Source organism: Macaca fascicularis, chromosome 7 (genome assembly GCF_037993035.2).
Source record: "Macaca fascicularis isolate 582-1 chromosome 7, T2T-MFA8v1.1".
NCBI lineage: Eukaryota > Metazoa > Chordata > Mammalia > Primates > Cercopithecidae > Macaca > Macaca fascicularis.
Genome location: NC_088381.1, coordinates 50,324,664 through 50,346,596, shown reverse-complemented (window position 1 = coordinate 50,346,596; position 21,933 = coordinate 50,324,664).

Genomic DNA, 21,933 nt, shown 5'->3' with positions numbered 1-21,933 from the left:
AGTGCAGCTAGTCCCACTTTATCTATAAGAAACCCAGGCACAGAGACATAAAGTAAAGCAATGTGCCCAAGTTGCACAGTTAGTAAGTGGCAAAGAATTTGAATGCAGGTAGGGAATTCTAGAGCCCTCAAACATGACCACGAAGCCAGAGATGTTGCTGTAGTAGTAGGCTGGAGGACAGATCATAAAAGACCTGGTATGCCTTACTAAGGAGTCTACATAATCCAAAAGAGCAGTTCTGCATTTATCTGCTTTACACATTGCACTTCTGTTTGAAGACTTCATTTAGATACAAGGTTCTGCTTCTAAAATTGCTATAGGCAATGGCAATGACTGAGTAATTTTTAGCTAAAGGGTGATGTGGTCTGATTTGCCTTTTAGACAGATCATGCTGGTGGTCAGTGGTGTGGAGAATGAATTGGTAGTACCTGTGATCAGATATAAGGTCAGTGCAGTGGTCCAGATGAGGGATGAAGAAGTTTGATATAGACCAATATAGCAGTGATGGAGAGCAGAAATGATTGTGAGATATATTTAGGAGGGGGAATCAACAAGACTGAAGAGACTGATTGAGAGTGGGAGCTGATTGAGAAGAAAGGGTCCTGGACGACTTAGGGTATTGCATGCCTGAGCATACACAAGGGCACATCTCATACATGTGTGCAGTCATAGTGTGGCGTGCACACACTATGCACAGAGATGCATTATTAACTCTAGACAGGAACACACATACTCAGATTCACAAATGTATTTCCAATATCACCCATGGCCACATCTGCAAAGCTCCTTTTCTCTTCTTTTTTATTTATTTTTATTTTTTTGAGAGAGGGTCTCACTCTGTCACCCAGGCTGGAGTGCAGTAGTGCGATCACAGCTCACTGCTGCTCAACCTTCCCAGCTCAAGCAATCCTCCCACCTCAGCCTCCTGAGTAACTGGGACCACAGGTGTGTGCCACTATGTCTGGCTAAATTTTGTATTTTTGTATAGACAGGGTTTTGTCATGTTGCCCAGGCTGGTCTCAAACTCCTGGGCTCAAGGGATCCACCCACCTCGCCTCCCAAAGTGCTGGAACTATAAGCATGAGCCACCGTGCCCAGCCTCCTTTTCTCTTCTTACTCTGCCAGAATCCTGTTCTGAAAAAAGAAGTTGTTCTATCTATCTATTACACATAGATTTATTATAGATCTAAAAGATCTATTTATTCTAGATATAGGTTTAAAACTGTGTGGAGGCAGTTTAGCTGTTACAATGACCTGGGCATGCTGTTGTTTAATGCTCAGGAACCACAGTTGCTAAACATCATGTAATAAAAAAAAAAAAAACTGCCCTGCCCAAAATGTCAACAGCACACCTCTAAGAAATTCTGAAAGAAATTTGTGATCTAAGAGCCCTAGATTTGAAACTCAGCTCCTCCCGGTACCAGCCTGGGCAAGTTAGTCAGCATCTTTAAGCCTTAGTTTGTTCACCTGTAAGGTGGGCATCTAACACCTGCCTCCTGGGGTTCTTGTGGGGATTCAGCAAGATAGCACAGTGGCTGACATATATGGAGTTCTTGGTAAGAATAGTTTCCTTTCCTTGTTTAGCATCACATTCCTTTTCTCAGCTTCCTTTTATGGGTCGTGAACCAGTATGCTGATTTCCAGGAAGCAAATGTTGTTCTCGCCCCTTTCAGAATCCTGGGCACATGGCAGGACTGTGCAGTCCACTTCAGGGGTAAGTGATTGACAGTAAAATGTCCCTTGAAATAACTCATGAACAGCTTGTGGAAGTTGAGCTGTCAGAAATCCCAGCTCAGGAAGAGCTGTTTCCAGCACTAGAGGCTGTCAGCCTATTATATTTATAGAGACAGGGGCAGTGTGGATGAATGGATGGTTCAAGCCCAAAATGAGGGTAAAATTATGGAGAGGCCAGCAGCTGTTTCCTTACTTCAGAAATCAGAGAGCTAATCTTCCTACAAAGGCATTTGTAAACCACTCAGTTGTCTGAAGTTTTTCAACCAGCCTCTTGAGATGGTAAAAAGAGATACTTACCATTGATTAACTCCCTACTATGTGCCATGCCCTGCGTTAATGACTTTATTTACACTACCTCTACATGTTCATAACCAATTTTGGAGGTAATTCTTGTATTACTCATTTTTGTAGATGTGAACATTGAAGCTTGGCCAGGTGGAGTAACACAGCTATAAATGATCCAGCTCATTTTGACATTGGTTTGTCTTGACTTCAATGCTGTATCTCTTCATTAAATGCAACAGAAGACTAGGGAGGCTTTTGCTGGATTTTATTTTTGTTCTCTTTAGCCCATGCTTCCGTTGGTGTTTGACAATGATAATCCTAATCTCCCTTGAAACTGTGTATCTGCTGATGGGGATCCCTCTGTCCTGGCACAGTGTTGGCCTGGGTGTGAGTGAGAATCCCTTGGCTAGTGGGTGTTCAGCACTAGTGGCTAAAGGTAAACTAGACAGTTTTATGTCATACTCTGAGCTAATGGGGACTGCTAAGTCATAATGACTGTGATTGTGGCTGAGGTCACCAACGCAGTGGAGTGGCCAGTGACATCCTCTCCCCCATTGTTTGGGTGCCCACTCAGGTTGATTGATAACTGTGCCATACTGCTCATTAAATATTTTTAATATCACCCCTAAATTGTAGTGTCAGGTTAAAGCTGATTTCAGAATGCTGGCCTCATTCTATAGAGTCTATGTAAAAGGCTCGTAAAGGTGGTTTGTTACTTTTTCTGCATAAAGAACGTTATTATTATGGTATTTATATTATATTTACAATATAATATTCTATTATGGTACATCTATAAATATTATATTAGGTATAGTATACTAGAGTATTATTATAGAAACTTACATGATATACATTATATACAAAATATATATGTATCATATATTATAATAAATATATAATACAAACTTATAACTTACATATTATATGTTTATATTATATAAACTTATGTAATACATACTATAGTATACTATATATAATATTCTATAAAAGAGCATTTTTACACTTACGGTTTTTGAACTTCCCAGAGAAATACAAGTTTATTCTAAAATTTTCAAATAGGCTTAAATACATGTATTTGTTAGCTGTCCAGCCAGCATTCATTCTCTTGTCTCCCCTTCCTAACAATGCCCAGACATTTTTTCAGGTACCTTCTCCATCTTGCCTATCTGCTTAAGCTAAGATTGATCAGGATAATATGATCAGAGGGGGAAATGTGACTTAAGCATCAGTTATCTGTGGCTTATGAGAAAGAAATTTCCTCTTCTTTTGAAAGCAGCCAGGAGAGGGGTCCTTTCCCTGGGACAGCCTGGTGTGTGGGTACACAGCCTGGGACTGCTACAGCTATTCTGGTACCATGAAGGGAGTCAGCCTTGGGGTAAAGCTGGAGCCAGAGATGGCAGGGCAGAAAGAGGGAAGGGAACGGGTTCCTGATGACAACACTAGAACCTCTGAACCAAATCAGCCCTGAAGCTCACCCCACCTCTTGCCTTTTCAGTTACATAAGCCAATAAATCCCCTTCATTTTTCAAGTCATTTCAGATTGGATTTTCCATTTCTTGCAACTGCAAGCATCCTAAGTGATACATTACTGAAATAGATTTTTTCAGAAAGGAAGAGAAAATGAAATTAATCACCTATAATTCTGCCAGGCAGTTTTATTAGTATTTTAAAATATTTTCTTAAACCTTTTCCCTCCACTGTAGTTATATATATATATATATATATATTTTTATATATATATATATATAACAATTACATATATATATATATGTAATTGTTCACAGATGAGATAAGATGGTCTATACAATCTTGTGTCTCCCTTCTCTCTAGCATTCTAGCATAAGCATTTCTCCTCACCATTAAGAATTCTTTGTTTCTCTTTTTTCCTGTGCGGTAAAAAAACACATAACATTAAAGTCACCATCTTAGCCATTATTAAGTGTCCACTTCAGTAGTGTTAAGTATATTCACATTCCTGTGAACTTTTCCATTTTGCGGAATGGAAACTCTGCACCTATTAAACAACTTCTCTTTATCTCTCTTCCCCAAGCTCCTCGTTCTAAGCATCGTTTTAATGGCTGTATTATGTAACATCATTTGGCTTTATCAAAAATCATTTCTCCTTTTATTGGGTGTTTTAAGTCATATAAATTTTTTTATTTTTTCATGCACATTTGCTGAGCATTCCATGGGTATCACTTAGCCAGGGATAAATTTTACATTAATTTCTTACTTTGGGTTTCTGGACCATCAAGGAGTGTAAATTCAAACAGCAAGCCTATGTCAGGTAAAGATCTATGGTTACAAATTCTCAAAGGGGACACACACACACACACACACACACACACACACATACATATATTTGCCCAAGCAAGAAAAAAAGATAAGCTTTCCTGATATCTCCCTTTGTGTGAGGTGGTTAAGGTGGACAATTTTTTTTCTGGCCTACTGTCGTATATGCAGTTAAGGACACACACATACCCCACCAGCATTCATCATTACCATACATATTATCTCATTGTAAGCCTGTGATTCTCTACCTGAGGGCTTTCACATGGTTCATGCCATGGGGTAAACCAAAAGTGCAGGGGAGTACAAATCCTGGGGAGTGATTCTTAGTGACAAATGGGAGGAGGAGGTGTCAATGGTGAAAATCTGCTCATTAATACAGCCTCTCTTGACCTCCTTCTACTTGTCTCTCTTCTCTAGCTTCATACCAGTGCTGTCTGGGAACACCTTCCAAATAAGCTCCTTGCATTCAAATCCTTTTCTCATCCTAAGAAGGCTGGTGCCAAAAGTGATCCTAGGAAGCAGACCCTCAAGTATGGGGTTCTGAAATTATATCATTTGCCAACCAGATGTTAGTAAAAAGTGACTGCGGTGGGCCGGGCGCGGTGGCTCATGCCTGTAATCCCAGCACTTTGGGAGGCTGAGGCGGGCAGATCACGAGGTCAGGAGATTGAGACCATCCTGGCTAATACAATGAAACCCCATCTCTACTAAAAAATACAAAAAAATTAACCAGGCATGGTGGCAGGCACTTGTAGTCCCAGCTACTCGGGAGGCTGAGGCAGGAGAATGGTGTGAACCCAGGAGGCAGAGCTTTGCAGTGAGCTGAGATCGTGCCACTGCACTCCAGCCTGGGCGACGGAACGAGACTCCGTCTCATAAAACTTGCCTATAGATTGGGATGGAATACAGGTGGAATGGAGTGCGATGCTTATTCAATAGCTCTGGCACTTGAAAGACAAGGGGGCAATGGTAATTACAGACATGGCAGAATTGGTTGGCTATTGTTAACTGCCATAAAAACCCAGAGGGGCCCAGTGTGGTAGCTCATGCCTGTAATCCCAACACTTTGGGAGACTGAGGCAGGTGGGTCACTTGAGCTCAGGAGTTGGAGACCAGCCTGGGCAACATAGTAAGAGCTTGTGTCTAAAAAAATTAAAAAATTACCCAGGCATGGTGGCATGCACCTGTAGTCTCAGCTACTCAGGAGGCTGAGGTGGGAGAATCACCTGAGCCCGGAAGGTGGAGGTTGCAGTGAGCACAGATTGCAACACTTGCACTCCAGCCTGGTGACAGAGCGAGACCCTGTCTCAAAATAAAATAAAATAAAAACTCAGCAGGAGAAAAAAACACCAAGTTCCAGGCAGCCTCCTATTAAATCTGGATACAGTGTGAAGACCACACGGCCTGGTAGCAATGTTAGTGACCTGCATCTCCTACAGCTGAAAGACGATTGTACTAAAAATCAGGACAAGGTTTGATTGCAAGGATGGCGGAATTACACAGGAAGATGAATTAATAGCCCTAACAAGTCTCATATGCCAAAATCACGGCACTGATAAGGTGAGGTCAGGACCCTGATACATGGGATATTTGGGTAGATGCCTTTAAGAATCCAAACCCTTCTGAGCCAATAGGTGTGCCCCTCTCACCTCCACCACCACTTGTTAGGAGGGCAACCTCCAATTGCCACCTTCCTTGCTTCTCCATTTTCTTTTTTTTCTTTTCTTTTTTTTTTTTTTTGGAGGCGGAGTCTTGCTCTGTTGCCCAGGCTGAGTGCAGTGGCATGATCTTGGCTAACCGTAACCTCCACATCCAGGGTTCAAGTGATTCTCCTGCCTCAGCCTCCTGAGTAGCTGGGATTACAGGGGCATGCCACCACACCTGGTTAATTTTTGTATTTTTAGTAGAGACAGGGTTTCACATTGTTGGCCAGGCTGGTCTCAAACTCCTGACCTCAAGTGATCACCTGCCTCAGCCTCCCAAAGTACTGGGATTACAGGCGTGAGTCACCGCACCTGGCCACTTCTAGATTGATAAGTAGGGTCAGGTCTCAGCATGCTTTCAGTTGAAAAGTATGATTCTTGCCATGAAGTAAAAGGGATTATTCATCAAAAGAGCTGTGGGAAAACATATGTGGGAATGGATCCCAACATTGGTGGACTAATGAGGTTGAAAGATAAGGCTGGATATGGAAGATTTAATGATATGGAGACACTCTTGTGGCTTTGGATTTACCATCCCAATGAGGATGCCTGGAGCTGATCCTAATATGGAATGGCTCCTTGAAGCTTGGAATCAGTGATAGTCTGTAGGAAAGAAAGGGGAGATGCCTTAGCAGAATACTGAGGAGGAGGTCAAAAGCCTCAGAAAAGCCAAACACAGTGGCTCATGCCTATAATCCCAGCACTTTGGGAGGCTGAGGTGGGAAGATCACTTGAGGCCAGGGGTTCAAGACCAGCCTAGGCAACATAGCAAGACCCTGACTCTTTAAAAAAAATTAGCTGAGAGAGGTGGCATGCACCTGTAGTCCCAACTACTCTAGAGGTTGAGGCAGGAGAATTGCTTGAGCCCAGGATTTTGAGGTTGCAGTGAGCAGTGCCACTGCACTATTGTCAAAAAAAAAAAAAAAGCCTCAGAAAAATGAACGTGTTAGAACGCATTTATTATGCAATTTTAGAGAACACTCCAGCTGACTATATTCCTTGGAAAGGCCAAAAAGACACTTTCTTCATTAAAATAATAAGGAATAAGCTAGTGAGGGGTTCAGTGGTGGCTGTCCTGTGTGGGCCAGGGTTAAAGGTAAAAGATGTGCTCTGAAACTGGAGTCCCTAATATCAACGAGATGATAGGATTCAGGAATAGCACAGGCCATGGGGCAGCACTTAACTGTCAGAGACAATGCGGGTGTAATTACCATGATGAACAGCAAGGCCAGAAGAAAATCAAGAGTCCTAACCCACATGGCTTCAGAGCAATGGCTAATAAACAATGATGTTTCTAGGCACAAGATAAATGGAGGGCCAATGAGAATGTGGCTCAACTTACAAGATCAAAATAGATCAAGGGAGGATGAGCAGAAGGTTGATTGCGATGGAAAAATATCATGATCTCTCACTGTTTTCCAGACACGAGCGAGTTTTTAGAGCGCTTGCTTAAAGGAGACTGTACTTCCTTGAAAAAGGACCCTATAATGTCACATCAAGTGTATGCAAGTAGGTGTTCCTCAATCCTGATCCCAAAGGGACCTGTAGTCATTTATCACAGTAATTGTGCACAGGGCTGTCCAGATCTTTTAAAGGCTATTGGATAGAGAGCCTTTAAATGAGCTGACATTTGGTACCATGAAGACCCAAAATGTCATCATGGTCCCCATACTTAGAGTAGGGGTATATGCAGGCTGTGTATTACATGAAGTCCTGGTATAAGTCTATTTTCTCAGTCCTGATTGCATGATTGAAATGGATATACTTAGTAGTTGGTTCGCTGACCTGTGGGGTAAGAGTCATTGTAGTATGAAAGGCCCTACAGAAGTCCCTTAAACTATTCCTCCTGCCAACCAAGATAGTAAATTAGAAGTAGTTGTACTGCATCCTGGGTGGAATAGCAGAGATTACCACCATTCTTTCTTAAGGACCTACAAATCAGATTGACCAAGAGAAATGATGGTGGATTCCCATAAATTTAAGCAAGTGGTAGTCCCAATCCCAGCTACTATATGAAATTTGCTATCTTTACTGACTAGATCAACACAGTGTTGATCTGCACCTATTAAGCTGGTGAATGTGTTATTTTTAATCTCCATTAGGAAAGGAGGTTAGTAGTAGTTTGCATTTACCTAAGACACAGAGCTGTACACATTCACTGGGGTTGCCCAGAGCTTGAGTAACTCTCCTACTCCCTGTTACAATATAGTCCAAAGGGACCTTGAACATCTTGATATTCTGAAGAACTTCATGCTGGTTTACCATATTGATTAAATCACATTAGTCAGACTTGGTAAGGAGGAAGTGATAAGTATTCTGGAAGCCCTGGCAAGACACTTGAGGGCCAGAGGGTAACAGATAAATCCCATAAAAATTCAGGGAGAGCACCATACCTGTGAGGTTTTCAGGGACCCACTGGTCTGGGATATGCTGGAATATCTTCAAGTAAAAGAGAAATGATTGTACCTTGTACCTCCTAGCACTGAAAAAGTGGCAGAGTACTTGGAAGGTCTCTTTGAATTCTGGAGATAGCACCTACCATGGTTGGGAATATTATTCAGTCCCATTTATCAGATGCATTGGAAGGCAGCTGATTTTGAGTTAGGCCTAGGGTAAAAGTGGGCTCTTGAGCAGGTCCAGGCCTCAGCAAAAGCAGCCGTGCCATAGGGCAGAGGGTGGGGAGGTCATATAACCCAGCACAATGGGGCTATAGGTGTCTGTGATAGATAAGGGTGCTATGTGGCATCTCTGACAAATTATTTTAGGAGCGTCATAGCACAAATCCCTAAGGTCCTGGAGAAAGGATTTGCTCCCTGCAGCAGAGAGATTGTCATTATTTAAACAACAGTCCCTGGTAGACCAGAACCCTGGTTGAAACTGAGTGCATGACCATGGGGTGCTAGGTGACTGTTGGGTCCTGTCACATCCACCAAGTCACAAATTTGAGAACACAGTAGCAATATATCATATGGTGGAATTGGTATTTTTGAGATTAGGCCCAAATAAAACTGAAGAGCTCAAATAATTTACACTTTCAGGTATCCCAAATCCCCATGCTGCCTGCCTCTGTGGTACCAATACCTTTATCTCAGCTCAAATCTAAGGCCTCATGGAGAGTTCCATACAGCCAGCTACCGCCAGCGGGAAAAAACTGGGTCTGGTCCATGAATGGAACGCCTTGATTTGTTGCTGTGAGCCAAAAATGGCCTGCCATCCCACTACAACTCCACCCATGGCTGTGATCCTCCTGGAAGGCAGAGCTCTGCGTAGGATATCTGGCCATCGACTTTTGTGAAAGGAAAAGTGACCTGGGGTAAGTGTATTAATATTCCATTGTATGGCTATACTACCTTTTATTTATCCATTCATCAGTTGATAGACACTTGGATTGTTTATACCAAGGTATGCACTGTTACAGTTGTCCTTTGATATCCAAGGGAGATTGGTTCCAAGATACCCTCCCATACCAAAATCCACATGCTCAAGTCTCTGATATAAAATGACACAGTATTTGCATACAACCTGTGTACATCCTCCTGCATACCTTAAATCATCTGTAGATTACTTACAATACCTAATGCAATGTAAATGCTATGTAAATGGTAGTTCTGTGTTTTTTTATTTGTATTATTTTATTGTTGTATTATTGTTTTTTAAAAAATATATTTCTTAAAAATATATATACACATATTTTTTTTGAGATGGAGTCTCACTCTGTCACCAGGCTGGAGTGCAGTGGCACGATCTCACTTCACTGCAACCTCCGACTGCCTGGTTCAAGGGATTCTCCTGCCTCAGCCTCCTGAGTAGATGGGATTATAGGCATGCACCACCATGCTCAGCTAAGTTTTGTATTTTTAGTAGAGATGGGGTTTCGCCATGTTAGCCAGGATGGTCTCGATTTCCTGACCTCGTGATCCACCTGCCTCGGCCTCCCAAAGTCCTGCGATTACAGGCGTAAGTCACCATGCCTAGCCCAAAAAATACTTTTTATTCAGCCACAGTTGGCTGATCCAAGGATGTGGCACCTGTGGATATGGGGAACCAACTGTCTAAGTAACGCTGTTATAAATGTTTTGTACAAGTTTTTAATTCTCTTGTGTGGAATTGTTGGATCATATGATAATACTATGTTTAACTTTTTGGGCCAGGCACGGTGGCTCACGTCTATAATCCCAGCACTTTGGAAGACCAAGGGAGGTGGATTTCTTGAGCCCAAGAGTTCAAAACCAGCCTGGGCAACATGGTGAAACCCCGTCTCTACCAAAAATACAAAACTTAGCAAGAAATGGTGGCTCATGCGTGTAGCCCCTGTTACTTGCGAGACTGATGTGGGATGATCACCCATGACCACACCACTGTGTTCCAGCCTGGGCAATAGTGCAAGACCCTGTCTCAAAAAAAAAGAAAAAGAAAAAAACCTTTTTGGAGTTTAAAAAAATTTTTTTGAGACAGAGTCTCTGTCGCCCAGGCTGAGGTCAATGGCAAGATCTCGGCTCACTGCAACTTCTGCATTCCAGATTCAAGCAATTCTCCTGCCTCAGCCTCCAAAGTAATTGGGATTACAGGTGCCTGCCACCACACTTAGCTAATTTTTGTACATTTAGTAAAGACAGGTTTTCACCATGTTGGCCAGGGTGGTCTCAAAACTCCTGACCTTAAGTGACCTGTCTGCCTCGGCCTCCCAAAGTGCTAGGATTACAGGCATGAGCCACCGTGCCTGGCCTGGAGTTTTTTGGTTTTTTGGTTTTTATTTTTTTTAACAATTTTACATTATTACCAGTCATGTAGAAAGGTTTCCATTTCTTCACACCCTCACCAACATTGGTTATTTTCATGTTGTTGTTGTTTTTTTTTGATTATTACACCAATCCTAATGGGTGTAATGTGGTATGTCATAGTGGTTTAGATTTTAATTTTCCTGGTGGCTAATGATTCACTTTTCTTTCTTGTAAGCTTAACCATGCACTTTATTTTTAAATTTTTTTTATTTTTTAATTTGAGACAGGGTCTCAATCTTTTGCTCAGGCTGGAGTACAGTGGTGCAAACAGGGCTTACTGCAGCCTCTACCTCCTGGGCTTAAGCAATCCTTCCACCTCAGCCTCTTGAGTAGCTGGAACTACAGGTGTGAGACACCATGCCTGGCTACTTTTTTAAAAAAATTTTTTGTACAGATGGGGTTTCACCATGTTGCCCAGGCTGGTCTTGAACTCCTGGGCTCAAGTGATCTGCCTGCCCAGCCTCTCAAAGTGCTGGGATTACGGGTATGAGCCACCACACCCAGCCAACCATGCATTTAAAAAAAAAAAAAAATTGGTTACATTACTAAGTGTTTGTAGTAGGCAGACCCAGAATACTTTCCCCACTACTTTCTCTGCAATCAAGGATTAATATTGAGTTTTTAAAAGATTAGAATTGGCCAGGTGTGGTGACTCACACCTGTAATCCCAGCACTTTGGGAGGCCAAGGTGGGCAGATCACTTGAGGTCAGGAGTTCAAGACCAGCCTGGCCAACATGGCGAAACGCTGTCTGTACTAAAAATACAAAAATTAGCTGGGCTTGGTGGTGTGTGCCTGTAAGCCCAGCTACTCAGGAGACTGGGACATGAAAATCGCTTGAACTCGGGAGGTGGAGGTTGCAGTAAGCTGAGATTGCGCCACTGCACTCCAGTCTAGGCGACAGAGCAAGAATCTGTCTCAAAAAAAAAAAAAAATTAGAATTAAGCATAGAAATCCATTGCTAGAGGAGTAGTATGTTTTAGATTAGCTAGGATTGATGTTAGAAGAGCATCTCATATTAGAGTTTTTATCATATGGCATAACTGACATAGAAATTAGATGGCTATTAGCAAGTCATAGAGTTTGTTGAAGAGATGGGCCACCCAGTCACTGCAGAAGGTTCATTATGGGGCCATATATTGGGGGGATATGGGAATTGCTCAAGCCTAGCTTCTCCGGTATCCAGAATCTTCTCATGCTCTGGGTTCAATATATCCTAGTCCCGTGATTTAAAACATGGGATTAAAACTATATCAAAGTGGTCATTCAGCCCATCCCACTGGGTTGTCAGTATGACAACACAGCTCCAAATCATTCACTCATTCATCTGTTCAAGCAATAGTTATCAAGCATCAAGAGTCTAGCATTGAGAACAGTGGCCATAATTGCTCTAGGCACAGCATACATGATGGTCAACAAGGCAAAGTGGGTCCCTGTTCTCCCAAGTCTTATATTACAGCACTGTGTGGAACTGGATAGCCTCTGAGTGTTCCTGGACCTGCTACTCTCCTGTGCGCAGTTTCTAACCTCAGACAGGACAGTAGCTTCTTCAAGGCAGCCCCCATGGCAACTTTAGAATGCAATTAGAATGATCCAGATAGACTGTCAAGTGTTCACTTTCACAAAGAGACAATCTGGGTTTAATTAGAAAGAGGATTCCGTTAACCCATTATTCAATCAACTGAAAGGCCCTCTAACCTGAAAATTTGGAAATGCAAATGAAGGCAGACACAGTCAGAGAGATTTTTAATATCTAAGTGTCTAAGGGTCAGATTATAGCTCACTCCACATGCATGGTTAATACTCTCCAAGCCTTTTCTCAGTAATTACTGTAAAAAGCTTTGAGATACCTTGAGCATAATCATAGTTCCAGGAAAACACATTACACAGCATATTAATTACATTGGTTGCTAAAAATATGGGGGACCAGGGGGGACAACTGCATAAGGGTTGGGGCTGTGGAACAGCCAGAATGAAATAATGCACTTACTTCAACCTGTAAAAAATGCAAACCAGGACGTCTGGGAGAAACATCACCTGGAACCCAGATGGTCAGGGGAGGAACACTGCTGATAGCCTGATGGTCAGAAGGGGATTTGGCAAAGCTGCTGAGTGTGGCACTCTGGCTGAGCCCCATAGGGAAGGCATATGCCTGCCCTGCAGGAGCCTCCATTGTGATGAGGAAGAGCCATGGGCCACAAGAAAGCTTCATGAGTTTGATAACAAGCCCTGCAGAATGCTATAACTGAAAGGGCAGTGAAATAAACTGATCAAACCCTACACTCCCACATGAATGATGTGCTGTGGTCAACTTGATCACCCTCCCCAAAACTGGCCTGAAGTTTCCCATCACCGCCCATGCTGGAACATCCTCCATTCTTTTTTTATGTATCAATTTCCATTTATCACTCCAGACTCAGTACAAATGTGACCTCTTGGACCAGTTGGCCCACATTGATCTCTCCCTTCCCCAATCATCAATGACTTACAAAGTCCATGGATTGGTCACAGACTTCCTTGGATAAGGAACCAGACCTTTATTCAGCTCCACCTCTCTGGGAGTACAGTGCCTGTGCCCATATGGTTCTTGCCCTTACAGAGCTCAAACTGTGTATCTTTTAGGTAGTTCTCTTCTTGACTGAGAGGCAATAAAACATACATACAAATTCCAAAGAGCTGGTGACATCAGCCAGGGCTTGTAGGTCCAGAAGGGCCAGCCAGGGACTGTGGAGCAGAACAGGGAAATAAGAGCAATGCAAAGCCTCAGATGCACCCAAGCAGCTGTTGGAGGCTTCAGGGTTAACCCTCCAGTACCAGCTCCTCACACTGCCTGGGTCATCAAGGTAGGGCTGGGACTCTGGGGAAAAGGAGGCCAGGATCCAGGATGATCCAGGCCACCTGGGAAATTCTTCCCTCGATGATGTTGTTTAACTCTTTGTGAACTTAACTACTGCTGTTTGGGTTGAGAGAAATGTAAAGTAGACTGGAAAGAGTCTTTACCTGGGAGGCAGGAGGCCTGGGTTCTATTTCTGGTTTTGATTCATTACCATTGAATGGCTTCAGACAAGTCATTTAAAGCTCTCATATTCAATTGCCTCACCTGAAAATGGGGATAAAGGACATCTGATCCGCTTGATGGAGTGGACCTAAACCAGAGGGCCTCTTGAATTTATTTCCAATCTAATATATATTATATTTCATCTTTCTATTCTGCAATATTATACCCAGGAAAGTACATAAAACCGATGGTTCCAGATGAATATAGAGTTTAATCCTTCTTACTGACCACCTGGGTAATCAGCACAGCTCAAGAAAGAGATCATTATTATTATTATTTTTATTTTTATTACTATTTTGAGATGGAGTCTCACTCTGTCGCACAGGCTGAGTGCAGTGGCGTGATCTTGGCTCACTGCAACTTCCCCCTCCTGGATTCAAGCTATTTTCCTGCTTCAGCCTCCCGATTAGCTGGGACTACAGGCACATGCTACCATGCCAGGTTATTTATTTATTTTTTTCTGTATTTTTAGTAGAGACGGGGCTTCACTGTGTTAGCCAGGATGGTTTTGAACTAATGACCTCGTGATCCACCCTCCTCGGCCTCTCAGCCTCCCGGCCTCCCAGAGTGCTGGGATTACAGGTGTGAGCCACTGCGCCCAGCCAGAAAGAGATTATTTCTAGCACCACTGAAGCACCCCCAGGTGCCTCTTCCTAGTCACAGCCCTCTTCCTCCCCAAGAGGAATACACTGTGCTGACAATAATAGTAGTCACATTCTACCTAAGGCTGCGAGTCTAGGCTAGGTAGTTTGGCTGCTGATTTCTTCGATATCATACAGATGGAATCATGTAGTGTTTATTCTTTTGTATATGACTTCTTTGCTCAAAATTGTGTTTGTGAGATTTGTTTATGTTGCTGTTTATGTAGCTGGGTTCATTTTTGTTGCCATATAATCTATTGTATGAATAAATAAACTATGGTTGATGGACATGTGGATTGTTTCTAGTTTGAGGCTATTGTGGACAATACCGCTATGAACATTCTTGCCCATGTACATTCTTGTACAGGAATTTCTGGGTTATGGTATGAGTATGTATATCTTAAACTTTACTAACAAATGCCATTTTCCAAGATGGTTATGCCAATTTACACTCCCATCAACAATAGAAGAGAGTTCCCCTTGCACCACACCCTAGCCAATGCCTAGTGCTGCCAGATGTTTAAGGAAAATTTTACCCATCTGATGGGTATGTAATAGAATCTTATTGTACTTTTCCTTAATTAATAAAATGGAACCACTTTCCTTAAATGTATTCAACATTTGGACTTCCCTTTTTGTGATGTGTCTGTTCAAGTACTTAACCATTATTTAAATTGTGTTGTCTTTTTCTCCTTGATTTCTAGGTGCTCTTTCTTGCTGGTTATATGTGTGGAACACATCTTCCCTCATTCCATGGCTTATATTTTTACCCTCTTACTAGTATCTTTTGATGAACAAAGCTCTTAATGTAGAACAATCTTCTTTTTTATGGTTGGTACTGTTGTGCATCTTATGAAATCTTTACCTATCCTAAGGTCATGAAAATATTCCCCTATCTTCCCTTACACATTTTTTACTATTCTGTCTTCAACTTTTAGGACTCCAATGTATTAAGAATTTTCCAATCCATCTGAAATTTGATTTTTGTTGATGGTGTGAGAATAAGAGTCATTTTTTCCACATAGATAATCACTTATTACAAAGACAATCTTTTCCCAGTGTACAGCATTTTTTGTCGTATATCAAGTGTCTATCTATGCACAATTTACTTCTAGATTCTCTATTCTATTCCATCAGTTCAATGGTTTAATTTTTTATCTTTGTACAAACACCACACTGACTTAGTTACTCTAGCTTCATAGTAAATATTTTTATTATTATTATTATTATTATTATTATTATACTTTAAGTTCTAGGGTACATGTGCACAACGTGCAGGTTTGTTACATATGTATACATGTGCCATGTTGGTGTGCTGCACCCACTAACTCGTCATTTACATTAGGTATATCTCCTAATGCTATCCCTCCCCCCCACCAGCTTCACATTAAATCTTGATATCTGCTAGAACAAGTCGTCTTACCTCTTCTTTTACCTTGGATAAGCTTTACCTTTTACATTTCCGTATAAATTTTAGAATCAGCTCATTGTGTTTCATAAAAGAATCTTGTGATTTTAATTGCGACTGTCTTGAGTCTATTGATCAATTTAGAGAAATTTTACATATTTACAACATTGGCTTCTGATACATCAACATAGTATATCATTTTTTTGGCCTTCTTTAAATCTCTCAAATTTTATAATTATCTTTATTGAGATCTTGAAATTAGACCATCCACAGCAGCCACTGCCCTCAGGACCTTCTCAGTGCTTCTCTCTGGTGCCACCATTAACCCAGATCTCCCTGTCCACAATTCCACTTTCTCTTCAAGCCTACACCAATCCAGAGGGAAGAGACTTCCACCTTTAATTTCCTAAGCCTGTTCACCATTTCTTTTTTAAGCTATCTCAAATGTTACTATTCACCTCTACATCAACCTAACAGTGAACACAGTTTCCTGTTAACCCTGATGCTCCCGGCTGGTGCCACACAAATTGCTGGCAAGTGGCCTTCATGAGTTGGTGGCTCTTGCTGTGGAAACTTCCCTTGAGTCCTCTCTTCTCACAATAGCCTGTACATCCCCATGGTAATGCTTCAGCTCTAGAAATGCTCGTAACATGTTAAGGTAGGTTTCTCAATCTCTAGGTTTAATGGTGTCAAAAACTCTATACTTCCCCAAGTCTACACTCCTTGTCTAAGACAGGGGACATCTGTAACAGGCATTGAGGCCAAGGAGGCTCTGATGGACACTAAGGAAAAGCACCCCTTCACCTCAGTGCAATGCATAGATGCTCCACAGGACAGACTGCCATATTATCTGTGGCCCACATTCCCCTATTTAACTCAGGCACATCATGTGACTTCTCTCAACCTTAGATTCCTCATCTGTAAAGCTGAGATAACACCTGCCCTGGCAGATACTGTAGATTAGATGATTTAGCATCTATTTCAACCATATTGTCTACTGCCTTACTTTAAAAAAGGCTGGCAAGTGACATGCTCACATCTCCACTCTCTCATAGAAAAGTGGCCATGATACCACACAGCTCTAACTAATGAGATGCAGATAGAAGACCCCAGGGAGGCCTTCCATTCCAGAATAAAAAGTCAATGTCTGACAAGGAAGAGGCTACTGAATTTTGCTATTTGCTTTTTTTTTTTTTTTTTTTGAGACAGGGTCTCGCTCTGTCACCCAGGCTGGAGTGCAGTGTATGATCTTGGCTCATGGCAACCTCTGCCTCCTGGGTTAAAGCAATTTTTGTGCTCACTCAGCCTCTCACTCTCAAATAGCTGGAACTACAGACATGTGCCACCATGCCCGGTTAATTTTTGTATTTTTAGTAGAGATGGGGTTTCTCCATGTTGGCCAGGCTGGTCTCAAACTTTTGGCCTCAAGAGATCCACACACCTCAGCCTCCCAAAGTGCTGGGATTACAGGTATGAGCCACCATGCCCAACCTGCTATTTGCTTTTTGCCTTCCTCAATCTTCTTTCTTTCTGCCTTGAACTTGGATGACATGTCTGGAGGTACAGCATCTATTCTATTCTACTCTATTCTATTCTATTTTATTCTATTCTATTCTAGAAGTAAAAACACACGAACGATGGTAAGGCAGGTAGATGAAAGAAGCCCAGTTCTTCAAAATGGCTTCGGCAAGTCATACAGTTCTGAATTTCCTAGCTTGAACATCTGTTTATGTGAGAAAAATAAACCCCTTACTTTTTTTGGTTTTTTTTTTTGAGATGGAGTCTTGCTCTGTCGCCCAGGCTGGAATGCAGTGGTGCCATCTTGGCTCACTGGAAGCTCCACCTTCCGGGTTCATGCTGTTCTCCTGCCTCAGCCTCCCGAGTAGCTGGTACCACAGGTGCCCGCCACCACGCCTGGCTAAGTTTTTGTATTTTTAGTAGAGATGGGGTTTCACCAAGTTAGCCAGGATGGTCTCGATCTGCTGACCTCGTGATCTGCCTGCCTCAGCCTCCCAAAGTGCTGGGATTACAGGCGTGAGCCACCACACCTGGCCTGTGATAGGGTTTTCTAATGCTTATGATCAAAAGCATTCTTGATACACATATGTACAAGGCTATGATGAGAAAGACAGCAAATATAAAGTCCCAATAGTACCTTGGTGCTTGGTGGTGGTTCAATAAATAGTATCTATGATAACAGACCCCTTTGTGTGAGTCCATTTACCCAGACAGACTAGGAACTTCCTGAAGGCAAAACCCAAGAGAATGAACAGTGGAGGTCAGTACCAACTGGGTTGAGCTGAACCAAAATGAACTCCTGGGCAAACTGTTATCTATTTAGGTGACCCAGCAGAGGATAGATGCATCAATCAGTTTACTGAAGTAAGCAGAAATCACTCTAATTATTTTATGCAGAAAGGAATGTAATACAAAACATTTTTGGAAGAAATTTGTGATGTGGAAGTCAAGGTTCTGCAACCAGGCTATCAAATACATAATTATACCACTAAAACTGTCAGGAACCCACTACTGCTACTACCTCTGCAAACACCACAGCTGACTCTCATCCCACAAAGCAAGACACTAGACATTGGAACTCTGAGTCCAGATGCTGCCACAGCCTTTGTAGTCTTTACTTTGTTTACCAGCAACAGCAGGAAGATGGCCTTCTTCTCACTTCTTACTTCCAAATGCCACCTGAGTGTTTATTTGGTAAAAGCTGCTTTGAATCCAGAAACCTAGCTGCAAAGGAATCTGACAAACCTAGTGTTTAGCTTTTCAATGCCTCTAACTAGGAGAAGGTAGAATGGAGGTTGAGAGGCCAATTTTTGCAGTAGGGACATGGAGAGGAGAGGAGATGGATAATAGAAGGGGAGGGAGGAAAAGATGGAACCTGTACCTTTCCTGTGGTTCTGTTGGAGGCAGCAAGGACAGGGAATCAACCATAGTATTTTCTGATCACTGATGGTTTTGCAAATATAAATTCTGACAGGCATGCTCACAGCTCCTGGGGAAAGAGTAAAGCAGACCACATGCTCATATGTGTCTCATTCTCTTAGTGAAGTAAGCAGACAACAATGAGCTGAGGAAGACATACCAAGAGGAGCAGCCTCTGTGAGTTGACATGCTTGGGTCATTTTTCTTTTTTCTGGCTCCACTGCACTTTAGAGAGGGGGCCAGAGAAGAGGAGGGAGGCTAGAGCTACCCTTTCATTCAGCTCTCTCATTCCAGGCTTAGTCAGGGAGACACTGTCTATCTGAGACTTGGGTTGTAAGTCCGTGAAGCCCTCTATTCACCCAGCTTCTCTCCAACCAACACTCAGAGCCAGCATTATGGTTTCCACATCACTGTGTGACAGGCCCTGTGCTAATTGCTTTGTGTGTGGGTTCATTCGACAGTCAACAAATACTCATTTAACAAATATTGGAAAGGTACAATACTTTTTGTGTATTAGGCTGGGTTCTAGGTGAACAAAGGACCTGAAAATGTGTGCCCATATAGAGGTATGAATGACAGCCATGATCCCTCAGTTGTAGGACTTTCGCATTATCTTTGTAGGCCAAAATAGATCAGCACTGAGAGCAGTGACCCTTTAACATATAAAACAGCCCTGACCTTCCATGCCAGTGCTATGTTCCTTTTCCCCCACTGCTGGGTCATACTTAGATCCCTGGGGCCTGGTCCTTAGCCCTATGTGGTTAATATTGTTCTTACATCTTTTGCTGTCCATTGCCAGTCCTCCCTACCTCTCCTGCACTGCCGTTCTTGGTGGACTACTGATTTGCCCATCACAGTGATCCTATCTTTCGACACCACTCTGGTGCCATTCTAGCTCTCCTCCAACTCAATTTTCCCTAATGTCTCAGAGGTAAATGCTCCTATGACCTAGTAGCATCCTCCACTTGGAGGAAGACTCCCAGACGAGAGTCTTCTGCTAGTGTGATTGTTCCTTGGAGAAATTGTCCCATTTTTCTGAGTGAGAGGGAAAACGGCTCACTGGAGAAGCAGCTGCAAAACCTAAGGACACTGCCTCACTGGGGCCTGATTGCCATCACCATGGATTCTGACTCAGCTGGATACAGAGCAAATGCACCCGGTTCTACCAGTAGTGGTGGCCACTCTGCGACAGCCTCTCTAGTTAAATCCAGCCTGCCCTACAAGTTGATGCCAAAACTCAGAAACATCAGCACACTAAGGGAGACCTTCAGAGATGCAGAAAAAGCAGTTGATTCAATATCCATTCATAATAAAAAATAAAAATAAAATACTATTAGCATCCTCCTATTCCCTTTAAAGTCCAGAATAAGACAATGGCACTTCTTTTCAATAAGCTTAGGGAGAGCCTAACCATGCTAGGGAAAAAAAGATACTAGCAAACAAACAAACAAACCAGCTGGGCGCGATGGCTCACACCTGTAATCCCAGGACTTTCAGAGGCTGAGGCGGGTGGATCATCTGAGGTCAGGAGATCAAGACCAGCCTGGCCATCATAATGAAACCCTGTCTCCACTAAAAATACAAAAATTAGCCGGGCGTGGTGAGGGGACGCCTGTAATCCCATCTACTTGGGAGGCTGAGGCAAGAGAATGGCTTGAAACTGGGAGGCAGAGGTAGCAGTGAGCCGAGACTGTGCCATTGTGCTCCAGCCTGGGCGACAAGAGCAAAACTCCATCTCAAACAAACAAACAAAACCCATACATATCTCTATTAAAGCATAAATCAATTAGTACAAAGATGTCAAGAATGTATTGGAAATAAAGTAAACCATCATTATTAGTAGAATAATGCATAGAAAAATCCAAAATAATCTACAGTACAATTATTAAAACAAAGTAGGAGAAGGTGAAAACATGAATTGCATTCATATGCAGCAACAATAAATACTTGTAAAATATAATTTAAAATACTGTCAAAATAGTAAAACAAAACAAAGCTAGAAATTCACTAAGAATAAACCTAACCAACACATCCCAGGAGAAAATTTAATGGAGAAAATTATACAACACTATTGAAAGATTTTAAAACAGATCTAAGTAAATGTGGATTTTATATATCTCTTAGATTCATACGTGATGAAACCCAAAATTGTAACTATGGCAGTTAGCTCCAAATTAATATATGAAATCAGTATAGTTTTTGGGCAATAGGGTTTTCTGTGGAAATGAACAATTTGATCCTAACGTTCATATGGAATAGTGAAGAATTAAAAACAGCCAAGACAATTTTGAAGATGATAGGAGGAGAGACTCCCCAGCCAGATATCAAAATTTCATATAAAGCTATGGTAGCTAAAGGAGTGTGTTATTGGAATAAACATTGACAAATAGAAGAACCTAATGGGTAGAAAGGCCACAAACATGTCTATGTCATGGATGTCTGATACATGATAGAGGTAGGATTTTGAGTCAGAAGTAAGAAGTGCTGAAAATATTGGTTATCCACACAAAATAAATTATATCTGTAGCTCATGTCACATACAAAATAAATTCTGGACAGATTGAAGACCTAATTATGAAAAAGCAAAACTTAAAACCTTTTAGACGAAAATATAAGAGCATATGACCTTGGAGTAGGAAAGGATGTCTTAAATTAAGAAAAAAAGCACCAACAACAATGGAAAATAAATTCAACTACATTAAAAATAAAAAGTTTGTACAGGCCGGGCACAGTGGCTCATGCCTGTAATCCTAGCACTTTGGGAGGCCAAGGTGGGCGAATCACCTGAGGTCAGGAGTTCAAGACCAACCTGGCCAACATGGTGAAACACTCTCTCTTCAAAAATACAAAAATTAGCCAGATGTGGTGGTGTGTGCCTGGAATCCAAGCCACACAGGAGGCTGAGGCAGGAGAATCGCTTGAACCCAGGAGGCAGAGGTTGCAGTGAGCTGAGATTGTGCCACTATACACCAGCATGGGCAACAGAGTGAGACTTTGTCTCAAAAAAAAAAAAAAGTTTGTACAAAAAAATCACAATTGAGAAGCCAAGTTATTGATTGGGAGATGATCTATGCAATGCATGAAACCTACAAAGG